The sequence below is a fragment of the Crinia signifera genome, chromosome 5 (assembly GCF_055691185.1).
Source record: "Crinia signifera chromosome 5, ASM5569118v1, whole genome shotgun sequence".
NCBI lineage: Eukaryota > Metazoa > Chordata > Amphibia > Anura > Myobatrachidae > Crinia > Crinia signifera.
Genome location: NC_139221.1, coordinates 330,006,391 through 330,022,500, shown reverse-complemented (window position 1 = coordinate 330,022,500; position 16,110 = coordinate 330,006,391). Strand labels below are relative to the sequence as shown.

Sequence of the window (16,110 nt, the reverse complement as noted above, 5' to 3'; positions counted from 1 at the left end):
ATCATTACCATTTTCACATCATGACGCCACAGCGGCATGATGTCATGGCGCAGCGGCGGCCGCTCCTGACTCCGCCCCGCTGCCTCCAGTCCTGGCCGCACTTTGCGTCGCCCCGCCCAGCATTTTCACGTCATGACGCCGCACCTGACCTGCCAGTGACAGTCCGGACAGGGTATGGGATTATGAAGTGCAAAGTGCTGCCTGTCAGGCTGTCACAGCCCTTCCTTCCACCCTCTCATTCCCTCTATATTTCCCCTTTCCTCCTGTCAGTGCTGCCTGTCAGGCTGTCACAGCCCTTCCTTCCACCCTCTCATTCCCTCTATATTTCCCCTTTCCTCCTGTCAGTGATGCCTGTCAGGCTGTCACAGCCCTTTCAAACCCTTTCCCCCCCCCTTTCTTTCTCTCCTCCTTTCTCTCTCTCTCTGACACAGGGGAATGGGGAAGGTGTTGACACAGGGGGAGGGGGACATGGCTCTCACAGGGCGAAGGAATGGCATAATGTGTAATAGTCATTACGGTGTGTGGCACAATGTGTAATGGGTATCAAGTGTGCCGTGTAATGTACATAAGGGTGTGTCAAATAATGTGTAATGGGTATCACGGTGTGTGGCATTTTGTGTAATGGGCATTATGGTGTGTTCCATAATGTGTAATGGGCAGTGTAATGCCTCCTTTTTGTGATGCCACGCCTCCTTTCCATGAGGCCACACCTCCTTTTCACCGCACAAGGGTCCCGCCTCCTGCAAGTGGGCCTGTGTGCTCCAAATGTCAGGGCCAATTTCTGGTCCCAGTCCGGCCCCACTCTGAATGAACCCCATGATCTTACAAAACCGCACAATTTGGATACTTCGTAAACCCCTTTTCAAACATAGATAAAATGCTAGGATATTGCCGGGGCAGGGCGAGTCTACCCGGGTCACCTTATTTATGAAGGGTCGGACCCAGGTACACAGTTTTGGGTGCACAACCCTGCCACTGCCATAGTTATTCCCAGGACTTGCAGGTCAGTGTCCCGGGCTTATGTGTGAAGGGATGACCTGGTGGCCATTGTCTGCAAGTGTCCTCTGCTAGACGGAAGACCTGTGTGAATGGGGTCCAACAGTAAGCAGTGAAACCCTGATTTCAACCCGTGTTCTGTGTCCAAGGTCCGATCCGGGCTTTATACCAGAAGGTGTTATACTGTTATCCTACCCTACAGCTGAGACTCAGCTCAGAGAGGATAGAGCACAGGAGAAAAACTTCACTCAGTCCGCCACTAGGTGGCAGCAAATGGTAACCTCAGGACAAGCTGCAATCTGTGTGTAACCGGCTGTGTCATTAATATCCAGGCGGCCATAACAGATAGAGTGCTGCTAACAGCAGGGGTAATTGGTGATATTTACCAAGCGGTGGTGGCAAATCGTCACTCACACAGTGTAGAAGCAAGCGGAGATTCCTCACTACAGACCAATGTGTGAGTGCACTGCTTACCCAATTACCCCATAAGAACGCATGTTAGGCAGGGGTGCCTACTGTATCTGACCATCTCCAGGGGGACACAATGCTCTGCTCCTGGGCTTCCCTGGTAATGTATGATTGCCAGCACCTGTGGTGACACCTTTCTTATCAGTTACCTAGCTCCCCACAGGTGCTGGCAATCATACATTATCCATACCTCCCAGCATGCCCCTCTCCAGGAGGACACAATGCTCTGTTCCTGGGCTTCCCTGGTAATGTATGATTGCCATCACCTGTGGCGACACCTTTCTTATCAGTTACCTAGCTCCCCACAGGAGCTGGCAATCCTACATTATCCATACCTCCCAGCATGCCCCTCTCCAGGAGGACACAATGCTCTGTTCCTGGACTTCCCTGGTAATGTATGATTGCCAGCACCTGTGGTGACACCTTTCTTATCAGTTACCTAGCTCCCCACAGGTGCTGGCAATCCTACATTATCCATACCTCCCAGCATGCCCCTCTCCAGGAGGACACAATGCCCTGTTCCTGGGCTTCCCTGGTAATGTATGATTGCCATCACCTGTGGCGACACCTTTCTTATCAGTTACCTAGCTCCCCACAGGTGCTGGCAATCCTACATTATACATACATCCCAGCATGCCCCTCTCCAGGAGGACACAATGCTCTGTTCCTGGGCTTCCCTGGTAATGTATGATTGCCAGCACCTGTGGTGACACCTTTCTTATCAGTTACCTAGCTCCCCACAGGTGCTGGCAATCATACATTATCCATACCTCCCAGCATGCCCCTCTCCAGGAGGACACAATGCTCTGTTCCTGGGCTTCCCTGGTAATGTATGATTGCCAGCACCTGTGGTGACACCTTTCTTATCAGTTACCTAGCTCCCCACAGGTGCTGGCAATCATACATTATCCATACCTCCCAGCATGCCCCTCTCCAGGAGGACACAATGCTCTGTTCCTGGACTTCCCTGGTAATGTATGATTGCCAGCACCTGTGGTGACACCTTTCTTATCAGTTACCTGGCTCCCCACAGGTGCTGGCAGTCCTACATTATCCATACCTCCCAGCATGCCCCTCTCCAGGAGGACACAATGCTCTGTTCCTGGGCTTCCCTGGTAATGTATGATTGCCAGCACCTGTGGTGACACCTTTCTTATCAGTTACCTAGCTCCCCACAGGTGCTGGCAATCCTAGATTATCCATACCTCCCAGCATGCCCCTCTCCAGGAGGACACAATGCTCTGCTCCTGGGCTTCCCTGGTAATGTATGATTGCCAGCACCTGTGGTGACACCTTTCTTATCAGTTACCTAGCTCACCACAGGTGCTGGCAATCATACATTATCCATACCTCCCAGCATGCCCCTCTCCAGGAGGACACAATGCTCTGCTCCTGGGCTTCCCTGGTAATGTATGATTGCCAGCACCTGTGGTGACACCTTTCTTATCAGTTACCCAGCTCCCCACAGGTGCTGGCAATCATACATTATCCATACCTCCCAGCATGCCCCTCTCCAGGAGGACACAATGCTCTGTTCCTGGGCTTCCCTGGTAAAGTATGATTGCCAGCACCTGTGGTGACACCTTTCTTATCAGTTACCTAGCTCCCCACAGGTGCTGGTAATCATACATTATCCATACCTCCCAGCATGCCCCTCTACAGGAGGGACACAATGCTCTGTTCCTGGGCTTCCCTGGTAATGTATGATTGCCAGCACCTGTGGTGACACCTTTCTTATCAGTTACCTAGCTCCCCACAGGTGCTGGCAATCATACATTATACATACCTCCCAGCATGCCCCTGTCCAGGAGGACTCAATGCTCTGTTCCTGGGCTTCCCTGGTAATGTATGATTGCCAGCACCTGTGGTGACACCTTTCTTATCAGTTACCTGGCTCCCCACAGGTGCTGGCAGTCCTACATTATCCATACCTCCCAGCATGCCCCTCTCCAGGAGGACACAATGCTCTGTTCCTGGGCTTCCCTGGTAATGTATGATTGCCAGCACCTGTGGTGACACCTTTCTTATCAGTTACCTGGCTCCCCACAGGTGCTGGCAGTCCTACATTATCCATACCTCCCAGCATGCCCCTCTCCAGGAGGACACAATGCTCTGTTTCTGGGCTTCCCTGGTAATGTATGATTGCCAGCACCTGTGGTGACACCTTTCTTATCAGTTACCTAGCTCCCCACAGGTGCTGGCAATCATACATTATACATACCTCGCAGCATGCCCCTCTCCAGAAGGACACAATGCTCTGTTCCTGGGCTTCCCTGGTAATGTATGATTGCCAGCACCTGTGGTGACACCTTTCTTATCAGTTACCTAGCTCCCCACAGGTGCTGGCAATCATACATTATACATACCTCGCAGCATGCCCCTCTCCAGGAGGACACAATGCTCTGCTCCTGGGCTTCCCTGGTAATGTATGATTGCCAGCACCTGTGGTGACACCTTTCTTATCAGTTACCTAGCTCCCCACAGGTGCTGGCAATCCTAGATTATCCATACCTCCCAGCATGCCCCTCTCCAGGAGGACACAATGCTCTGTTCCTGGGCTTCCCTGGTAATGTATGATTGCCAGCACCTGTGGTGACACCTTTCTTATCAGTTACCTAGCTCCCCACAGGTGCTGGCAATCATACATTATACATACCTCGCAGCATGCCCCTCTCCAGGAGGACACAATGCGCTGCTCCTGGGCTTCCCTGGTAATGTATGATTGCCAGCACCTGTGGTGACACCTTTCTTATCAGTTACCTAGCTCCCCACAGGTGCTGGCAATCCTAGATTATCCATACCTCCCAGCATGCCCCTCTCCAGGAGGACACAATGCTCTGTTCCTGGGCTTCCCTGGTAATGTATGATTGCCAGCACCTGTGGTGACACCTTTCTTATCAGTTACCTAGCTCCCCACAGGTGCTGGCAATCATACATTATACATACCTCCCAGCATGCCCCTCTCCAGGAGGACACAATGCTCTGTTCCTGGGCTTCCCTGGTAATGTATGATTGCCAGCACCTGTGGTGACACCTTTCTTATCAGTTACCTAGCTCCCCACAGGTGCTGGCAATCATACATTATCCATACCTCCCAGCATGCCCCTCTCCAGGAGGACACAATGCTCTGCTCCTGGGCTTTCCTGGTAATGTATGATTGTCACCACAGGTGCTGGCACCTTTCTTATCAGTTACCTAGCTCCCCACAGGTGCTGGCAATCATACATTATCCATACCTCCCAGCATGCCCCTCTACAGGAGGGACACAATGCTCTGTTCCTGGGCTTCCCTGGTAATGTATGATTGCCAACACCTGTGGTGACACCTTTCTTATCAGTTACCTAGCTCCCCACAGGTGCTGGCAATCCTACATTATCCATACCTCCCAGCATGCCCCTCTCCAGGAGGACACAATGCTCTGTTCCTGGGCTTCCCTGGTAATGTATGATTGCCAGCACCTGTGGTGACACCTTTCTTATCAGTTACCTAGCTCCCCACAGGTGCTGGCAATCATACACTATCTATACCTCCCAGCATGCCCCTCTTCAGGAGGACACAATGCTCTGTTCCTGGGCTTCCCTGGTAATGTATGATTGCCAGCACCTGTGGTGACACCTTTCTTATCAGTTACCTAGCTCCCCACAGGTGCTGGCAATCATACAATATCCATACCTCCCAGCATGCCCCTCTCCAGGACACAATGCTCTGTTCCTGGGCTTCCCTGGTAATGTAGGATTGTCAGCACCTGTGGTGACACCTTTCTTATCAGTTACCTAGCTCCCCACAGGTGCTGGCAATCATACATTATACATACCTCCCAGCATGCCCCTCTCCAGGACACAATGCTCTGTTCCTGGGCTTCCCTGGTAATGTAGGATTGCCAGCACCTGTGGTGATACCTTTCTTATCAGTTACCTAGCTCCCCACAGGTGCTGGCAATCATACATTATCCATACCTCCCAGCATGCCCCTCTCCAGGAGGACACAATGCTCTGTTCCTGGGCTTTCCTGGTAATGTATGATTGCCAGCACCTGTGGTGATACCTTTCTTATCAGTTACCTAGCTCCCCACAGGTGCTGGCAATCATACATTATCCATACCTCCCAGCATGCCCCTCTCCAGGAGGACACAATGCTCTGTTCCTGGGCTTCCCTGGTAATGTATGATTGCCAGCACCTGTGGTGACACCTTTCTTATCAGTTATCCAGCTCCCCACAGGTGCTGGTAATCATACATTATCCATACCTCCCAGCATGCCCCTCTTCAGGAGGACACAGTGCTCTGTTCCTGGACTTCCCTGGTAATGTATGATTGCCAGCCCCTGTGGTCACACCTTTCTTATCAGTTACCCAGCTCCCCACAGGTGCTGGCAATCATACATTATCCATACCTCCCAGCATGCCCCTCTCCAGGAGGACACAATGCTCTGTTCCTGGGCTTCCCTGGTAATGTATGATTGCCAGCACCTGTGGTGACACCTTTCTTATCAGTTACCCAGCTCCCCACAGGTGCTGGCAATCATACATTATTCATACCTCCCAGCATGCCCCTCTCCAGGAGGACACAATGCTCTGTTCCTGGGCTTCCCTGGTAATGTATGATTGCCAGCACCTGTGGTGACACCTTTCTTAACAGTTACCTAGCTCCCCACAGGTGCTGGCAATCATACATTATCCATACCTCCCAGCATGCCCCTCTCCAGGAGGACACAATGCTCTGTTCCTGGGCTTCCCTGGTAATGTATGATTGCCAGCACCTGTGGTGACACCTTTCTTATCAGTTACCTAGCTCCCCACAGGTGCTGGCAATCATACATTATCCATACCTCTCAGCATGCCGCTCTCTAGGACACAATGCTCTGTTCCTAGGCTTCCCTGGTAATTTATGATTGCCAGCACCTGTGGTGACACCTTTCTTATCAGTTACCCAGCTCCCCACAGGTGCTGGCAATCATACATTATCCATACCTCCCAGCATGCCCCTCTCCAGGACACAATGCTCTGTTCCTGGGCTTCCCTGGTAATGTATGATTGCCATCACCTGTGGTGACACCTTTCTTATCAGTTACCTGGCTCCCCACAGGTGCTGGCAATCCTACATTATCCATACCTCCCAGCCTGCCCCTCTCCAAGAGGACACAATGCTCTGTTCCTGGGCTTCCCTGGTAATGTATGATTGCCAGCACCTGTGGTGACACCTTTCTTATCAGTTACCTAGCTCCCCACAGGTGCTGGCAATCATACATTATCCATACCTCCCAGCATGCCCCTCTTCAGGAGGACACAATGCTCTGCTCCTGGGCTTCCCTGGTAATGTATGATTGCCAGCACCTGTGGTGACACCTTTCTTATCAGTTACCTAGCTCCCCACAGGTGCTGGCAATCATACATTATACATACCTCCCAGCATGCCCCTCTCCAGGAGGACACAATGCTCTGTTCCTGGGCTTCCCTGGTAATGTATGATTGCCAGCACCTGTAGTGACACCTTTCTTATCAGTTACCTAGCTCCCCACAGGTGCTGGCAATCCTACATTATCCATACCTCCCAGCATGCCCCTCTCCAGGAGGACACAATGCTCTGCTCCTGGGCTTCCCTGGTAATGTGTGATTACCAGCACCTGTGGTGACACCTTTCTTATCAGTTACCTAGCTCCCCACAGGTGCTGGCAATCATACATTATCCATACCTCCCAGCATGCCCCTCTTCAGGAGGACACAGTGCTCTGTTCCTGGACTTCCCTGGTAATGTGTGATTACCAGCACCTGTGGTGACACCTTTCTTATCAGTTACCTAGCTCCCTACAGGTGCTGGCAATCATACATTATCCATACCTCCCAGCATGCCCCTCTCCAGGACACAATGCTCTGTTCCTGGGCTTCCCTGGTAATGTATGATTGCCATCACCTGTGGTGACACCTTTCTTATCAGTTACCTAGCTCCCCACAGGTGCTGGCAATCCTACATTATCCATACCTCCCAGCATGCCGCTCTCCAGGACACAATGCTCTGTTCCTGGGCTTCCCTGGTAATGTATGATTGCCAGCACCTGTGGTGACACCTTTCTTATCAGTTACCCAGCTCACCACAGGTGTTGGCAATCATACATTATCCATACCTCCCAGCATGCCCCTCTCCAGGAGGACACAACGCTCTGTTCCTGGACTTACATTTTTACAAGAAAAGTAAGTATATTGTAAGTGCACTGACAATCATAATGTTTATTTTTAAGATTTAACTTTTATTAGGTTCATTAAAAGGTGATATATTTAAAATATAGAAAGATAAAGAAAGAAATAAAGTTTAAAATATCAATGACCCCTGCTCCCCAAACAAAATTATTATAGGGTTATTTTATCCCTGTATGCCTCTTATATGCTTTGTATTAGCATTTTTCTCCCTATTCAATTTAGGGAAGAAATACTTCTGCACTTAAATGTTGCGAATTTTTATGCAATAGATCTTTATGTATCAGATCTTATTTTCTCTGAGTCTCTCAGACTAATGTGTATATTTAGAGTTATGTTTTGTTACATAGATGGTAGTTTGTACTCTGTGGACTGACAGAAGACGTGGGTTAGCTTATCAGAGATTAGATTGATGTTTATTTATAATTTTATTTCTATTAACAGTATTTCACATAACCGCAGATTATACCCACTGTATTTGTATATTACAGTGCTTGAGGTTTAATTCTTACCAATTGCACAGAGGTAATAGATAATTAATAACCTCTTTATTCCGTGCTCCTGTACAAAGTGGCTTCCTGGAGTATTCTTTACTGATAGTTATTTTAATACACGGTGTTTGTGCCTGCTGCACTAAGTATTATAGTACCAAGTGCTTAGGTTCACTTCTCACAGATTGTGCAATTATAGTATATAAAGAATAACCCTGCTGCACCTGTTTATTAACGTGCAGATATTGCTTTTTGGACATACATATACTGAGCTATATCTGGTATATATGTTCTATAGGTGATAGTCATACAACCCAGCTCATAAGGTAGATATGAATGGTTATTAGGTATGTTGCGGTAGTTGTGAAAATACTGCTACTGACAGTTATTTCACAGATATAATTACTGCCCTCAGCGTTTATTATTGCTGTATTGTGGGCTTATATGACAGTTTGCTGGCGGCTATGAGTCGGCTATAATGAGCCAGGAAGTGTACTCATATCGCCGCTGTATGTGTGAAAAAACTGTAACTGACAGTTACTTTACAGCTGTTATTATTGCCCTCAGCGTTATGTTATTGCTGTCTTGCGGGCTTATAGGACAGTCCTCCGGCGGTTATGAGTTGGCTGTAAGAAGCCAGAGAATATACCCATACCACCGCTGTCTGTATGGAATTACTGCTGCTGATAGTTAATTAATAGATGTTACTATAGGTACCAGTGTAGCTGCCGCTGTTAGTTATTTCACTGTTATCACTCACAGCGTTTATTATTGCCTTATTATAGGCTTATTTGACAGTATCCCCGCGGTTTGTGAGCCGGCTGTAAAAAGCCAAAGAGTACACTCATACCGCTGCTGTCTATTATAGTCAGTGCGGCTGCCGCTGACAGTTACTTCACATACGCTGTTATCACTCACAGCGTTTATTGTTGCCTTATAATAGGTTTATTAAACAGTATCCCCGCGGTTATGAGCCGGCTATAGAAAGCCAAAGAGTACACTCATACCGCTGCTGTCTATTATAGCCAGTGCGGCTGCCGCTGACAGTTAATTCACATACGCTGTTATCACTCACAGCATTTATTGTTGCCTTATAATAGGTTTATTAAACAGTATCCCCGCGGTTATGAGCCGGCTATAGAAAGCCAAAGAGTACACTCATACCGCTGCTGTCTATTATGTATATCAAGGCAGCTCCGTATCTCACGGACTGCACGGAGACTGTGAGCCGGCTCCTGTCAGCTAGACGCGCACCCACGCTACTTCTGTCGCTATGTCTCGGCTATTGATATAGCTATTGGTACAATTTATTTAACATAACATATACATTTCATTTCATTGCATTTCAACATTATAAAAGTGCATATTTTAGAGGCATATGATTGGGGGCTGAGGTCATTGTTGCCAACGACCGTTTCACCAAGCTTCCTCAGGGCATCAACCCGTCTGCCCTCTGGAAGGAGTTTAAATCCCCCGCCCTGATTGATGATTGGTTACTCTTAATTACCATGTTCAGTATGGGAAAAATTACTATTGTGTCCTATTTTATTCTTTACTTGCTTATTATTCATTTCAGAAGTATATATACACAGATATGTTTTACAGTGTAGTTTATCTGTTCTTGTTATAACTGTTCACTGACATAATTTGATATGATCACGTAGTTTTCTTTGAAAAATATATGGATTTATTATTTTTTCATTTTTTAATTATCATTATTCCGTTTCTTTTTATTTTGAAGTGTCAGTCACGTTTCATTTTGGTATTGCACTATTCTTTCTTTTGTAGTGAATGAATCACTGTGTGTGGTAAATGTCATTATATCGTAATTTATGACACATACTTCAAAGTTTTTTGTTACATTTAGTATGTTATTCGTCCATTTCTCATTCTTATGGTGATATTCTGTATCGTCAATTTAGTATGTATCTTAAATGTTTTTATATTTTTATAGAGAAAAAGGTGAAAAGAGTTTGTGCTTTATAATTGAAAAAGGGGGAGGGGGAAAAGAGTATAATAAGAGACTCTTATTCTCTTATTATACTCTTTTCCCCCTCCCCCTTTTTCAATTATAAAGCACAAACTCTTTTCACCTTTTTCTCTATAAAAATATAAAAACATTTAAGATACATACTAAATTGACGATACAGAATATCACCATAAGAATGAGAAATGGACGAATAACATACTAAATGTAACAAAAAACTTTGAAGTATGTGTCATAAATTACGATATAATGACATTTACCACACACAGTGATTCATTCACTACAAAAGAAAGAATAGTGCAATACCAAAATGAAACGTGACTGACACTTCAAAATAAAAAGAAACGGAATAATGATAATTAAAAAATGAAAAAATAATAAATCCATATATTTTTCAAAGAAAACTACGTGATCATATCAAATTATGTCAGTGAACAGTTATAACAAGAACAGATAAACTACACTGTAAAACATATCTGTGTATATATACTTCTGAAATGAATAATAAGCAAGTAAAGAATAAAATAGGACACAATAGTAATTTTTCCCATACTGAACATGGTAATTAAGAGTAACCAATCATCAATCAGGGCGGGGGATTTAAACTCCTTCCAGAGGGCAGACGGGTTGATGCCCTGAGGAAGCTTGGTGAAACGGTCGTTGGCAACAATGACCTCAGCCCCCAATCATATGCCTCTAAAATATGCACTTTTATAATGTTGAAATGCAATGAAATGAAATGTATATGTTATGTTAAATAAATTGTACCAATAGCTATATCAATAGCCGAGACATAGCGACAGAAGTAGCGTGGGTGCGCGTCTAGCTGACAGGAGCCGGCTCACAGTCTCCGTGCAGTCCGTGAGATACGGAGCTGCCTTGATATACATAATAGACAGCAGCGGTATGAGTGTACTCTTTGGCTTTCTATAGCCGGCTCATAACCGCGGGGATACTGTTTAATAAACCTATTATAAGGCAACAATAAATGCTGTGAGTGATAACAGCGTATGTGAATTAACTGTCAGCGGCAGCCGCACTGGCTATAATAGACAGCAGCGGTATGAGTGTACTCTTTGGCTTTCTATAGCCGGCTCATAACCGCGGGGATACTGTTTAATAAACCTATTATAAGGCAACAATAAACGCTGTGAGTGATAACAGCGTATGTGAAGTAACTGTCAGCGGCAGCCGCACTGACTATAATAGACAGCAGCGGTATGAGTGTACTCTTTGGCTTTTTACAGCCGGCTCACAAACCGCGGGGATACTGTCAAATAAGCCTATAATAAGGCAATAATAAACGCTGTGAGTGATAACAGTGAAATAACTAACAGCGGCAGCTACACTGGTACCTATAGTAACATCTATTAATTAACTATCAGCAGCAGTAATTCCATACAGACAGCGGTGGTATGGGTATATTCTCTGGCTTCTTACAGCCAACTCATAACCGCCGGAGGACTGTCCTATAAGCCCGCAAGACAGCAATAACATAACGCTGAGGGCAATAATAACAGCTGTAAAGTAACTGTCAGTTACAGTTTTTTCACACATACAGCGGCGATATGAGTACACTTCCTGGCTCATTATAGCCGACTCATAGCCGCCAGCAAACTGTCATATAAGCCCACAATACAGCAATAATAAACGCTGAGGGCAGTAATTATATCTGTGAAATAACTGTCAGTAGCAGTATTTTCACAACTACCGCAACATACCTAATAACCATTCATATCTACCTTATGAGCTGGGTTGTATGACTATCACCTATAGAACATATATACCAGATATAGCTCAGTATATGTATGTCCAAAAAGCAATATCTGCACGTTAATAAACAGGTGCAGCAGGGTTATTCTTTATATACTATAATTGCACAATCTGTGAGAAGTGAACCTAAGCACTTGGTACTATAATACTTAGTGCAGCAGGCACAAACACCGTGTATTAAAATAACTATCAGTAAAGAATACTCCAGGAAGCCACTTTGTACAGGAGCACGGAATAAAGAGGTTATTAATTATCTATTACCTCTGTGCAATTGGTAAGAATTAAACCTCAAGCACTGTAATATACAAATACAGTGGGTATAATCTGCGGTTATGTGAAATACTGTTAATAGAAATAAAATTATAAATAAACATCAATCTAATCTCTGATAAGCTAACCCACGTCTTCTGTCAGTCCACAGAGTACAAACTACCATCTATGTAACAAAACATAACTCTAAATATACACATTAGTCTGAGAGACTCAGAGAAAATAAGATCTGATACATAAAGATCTATTGCATAAAAATTCGCAACATTTAAGTGCAGAAGTATTTCTTCCCTAAATTGAATAGGGAGAAAAATGCTAATACAAAGCATATAAGAGGCATACAGGGATAAAATAACCCTATAATAATTTTGTTTGGGGAGCAGGGGTCATTGATATTTTAAACTTTATTTCTTTCTTTATCTTTCTATATTTTAAATATTTCACCTTTTAATGAACCTAATAAAAGTTAAATCTTAAAAATAAACATTATGATTGTCAGTGCACTTACAATATACTTACTTTTCTTGTAAAAATGTGTGTCTTGTTCTAAGTAGTAGGTGGCACCTCCTTTTTTGAGATAAAACATACAGGGGAACTTCCCCATGAATTCTTGTATTGGAGGAGATAAGACAATCTCATAAATATAAGACTGGTGCGGGAATCACCCTTTGTGTTTGTACTGTTCCTGGACTTCCCTGGTAATGTAGGATTGCCAGCACCTGTGTTGACACCTTTCTTATCAGTTACCTAGCTTCCCACAGGTGCTGGCAATCATACATTATCCATACCTCCCAGCATGCCCCTCTCCAGGAGGACACAATGCTCTGTTCCTGGGCTTCCCTGGTAATGTATGATTGCCAGCACCTGTGGTGACACCTTTCTTATCAGTTACCTAGCTCCCCACAGGTGCTGGCAATCCTACATTATCCATACCTCCCAGCATGCCCCTCTCCAGGAGGACACAATGCTCTGTTCCTGGGCTTCCCTGGTAATGTATGATTGCCAGCACCTGTGGTGACACCTTTCTTATCAGTTACCTAGCTCCTCACAGGTGCTGGCAATCCTACATTATCCATACCTCCCAGCATGCCCCTCTCCAGGAGGACACAATGCTCTGCTCCTGGGCTTCCCTGGTAATGTATGATTGTCAGCACCTGTGGTGACACCTTTCTTATCAGTTACCTAGCTCTCCACAGGTGCTGGCAATCCTACATTATCCATACCTCCCAGCATGCCCCTCTCCAGGAGGACACAATGCTCTGTTCCTGGGCTTCCCTGGTAATGTAGGATTGCCAGCACCTGTGGTGACACCTTTCTTATCAGTTACCTAGCTCCCCACAGGTGCTGGCAATCCTACATTATCCATACCTCCCAGCATGCCCCTCTCCAGGACACAATGCTCTGCTCCTGGGCTTCCCTGGTAATGTATGATTGCCACATACTCTCCTACCCTCCCGGCCGGGAGTCTCACGAAAATTGGGTTCCCCTCCCGGCCCCCCCGGGAAGGTGGGCAAGTCTCCCGCATTCCCCCCAGAGTCCCCGCTCCCCTTGCCTTGCGATTCAGTCCAGATTGAATTGCAAGGCAATCGCACCGTGTGTACACCCCTTAAGAGATGGTAGTATATGTAGATATATAATCACCACATTATCAGGAGGTTCTGGTCGAGTGTTTTCTTCTTGGTCGACCGATTGGATAACTGAAGGTGCGCATTTGTATCCACGATTGCTGTACCGATCCTTCATACGCACCACATAATGACAGTGGCCGGGCACCTAATTATTGGTACATTTCAGTGTGTACCCAGCGATCATCACCGTCACACAGTGGAAGGGTTCAGGATTTTGGCGCCAATTAGTTCCGTAGGACCAGCAAGGTCACTGACGCATGATGTAATATGTGGCAGCAAACTTCTTCTTTAATGGACAAAACCATGCTGCACTGCAGGTGGGGCAGATGTAACAGGTGCAGAGAGATATATATTTGGGTGAGTTATTTTGTTTCTGTGCAGGGTAAATACTGGCTGCTTTATTCTAAAACTCTGCACTTTAGATTTCAGTTTGATCACACCCCACCCAAAATGTAACTCTCTCTGCACCTGTTACATCTGCCCCACCTGAAGTGCAACATGGTTTTGTCCATTAAGATCAGGCACCCGAGTCCTCCTGAGCAGGCGGCAGGGGGGAGCAGCGGAAGGGGAGCTCCCCCCTGCCGCCGCAAACAACATGAATCCCCCTTATATCTCATATATGTTACCAGTAGCGCTGTAGATGCCATAGTCCCACCCAGCCCTGATTGCAGCAAGGCCGCCTGTCTGTGATTGGTTACAGTAACACAACTTCCTCCACCAGGGGCTCAGATAGTGCCCAGCGAGGAGTGGTGCCACGTCAGAGATGGGCACAGCCCTGATACAGACTGCGCTAGAGACCACAGGTAGATACACAGGTAGAGTGCCAGCTCCTCAGACACGGTGGCTACATCATCATCCTCAAATGCAGACCCCCCCCCCCAACTACAGTTAGTTGATCGGTACAATCTACAACTACAGTCATTAGTATCTGAGTCGGTTTGATTATACCATTCATGCATAAGCAGGGATATCCTTACCACCTGGCCTGTTAGGGTGCCTCGAGGACAGAGTTAGGGAACCCTGTGCTAGTGACGTCACTGGCCTCTTATTTACAGGTAGGTTGACATTGTTATTTGAGTAAACCCAGAAACAGCCATGAGCAACCCACAGTGACAGCCATGTGCAACCCACAGCCACATCCAAACAGCCATGTGCAACCCACAGCCATGTCCAAACAGCCATGTGCAACCCACAGCGAGAGGATGTGTATCCCAAGTATTGCAGCCAATAGAAGAAAACTCTCACTAACGATATTGTTACCGTGCATACCATTTGCATCCTGGCTGCGTCGGGGACTGGGTGGTGGAGGGCATCGGCAAGTGCATACACACCTTCCTGCTCGGAGGTGAACGACGGCATGAGGGAGCAACAGCTACTACTGTATAGGTAAAGGCCCCTTACACTTGTTCAACAAGTTGGACCTGAGTGACTGGAGATTTATCCTATGTGCAGGAGGATCAATCTCTTCCAATCTCTTGGTTATACCCAATGGCACAGGATTGAGCATTGTGTCCTACACATCAGGAACATAAGATTGTGTCAGATAAATTGACTCAATCCACCTGAATTGGGTCAAATCTCACAAGTGGGGCCCTTTAACCTGGACAACAACTGAACCTCTTGACCATGTTTGCATGCATTGATTTGCTACCATGCTATTGGCTGATTCCATACATGCAGTAACGAGCAGGAGCACCTGTAGTGCTAATGAGCGGCAGCTGAATGTATTGATGAATAACAGGATGATCAGCGGCATACATTATATAGACAAGGATTGCACCCGTGTAAGTGTGTATGTAGTGTTCTCCTGCTGCGCCCACGCCTCCTCTGAGGGCCCTTGTGCAGGAACGCGGAGTCCTGAGGGCACTTCATGTATGTTTATCCTGCGCCGTCTCCCATACAGCTGTATAAGTGCCATTATCTATTAATCATCTGTCCCCAGCAATCCCATTACCTCAGCACTTACCGACCCTGCGCTGTGATCACACAGAACCAGGCTACACAGGAACAACGTGACCAATGACACCATATACAGAGTTACACCCTGTGCGGGCTGGAGTGTCTACATCTACCATACAGATATAGAAGTGTCATTATCTATTAATCATCTGTCCCCAGCAATCCCATTACATCAGCACTTACCGACCCTGTGATCACACAGAACCAGGCTACACAGGAACAATGTGACCAATGAGACCATGACAGACACCATATACAGCGGGCTGGAGTGTCTACATCTACCATACAGATATATAAGTGCCATTATCTATTAATCATCTGTCCCCAGCAATCCCATTACATCAGCACT

General features: G+C 46.3%; 1 protein-coding gene across 1 annotated transcript in view; it reads right to left on the bottom strand.

The window, feature by feature from the left end:
• The window catches only part of LOC146005629 (fucolectin-1-like), a 62,513-nt gene extending 46,681 nt beyond the window's left edge, over nt 1-15,832 (bottom strand). The window contains exon 1 of the mRNA XM_083144986.1: nt 15,769-15,832. The gene's annotated coding sequence lies outside the window, so the exon portion shown is untranslated. The remainder of the gene's footprint in view (nt 1-15,768) is intronic.
• Between the last annotated feature and the right edge of the window lie 278 nt (nt 15,833-16,110).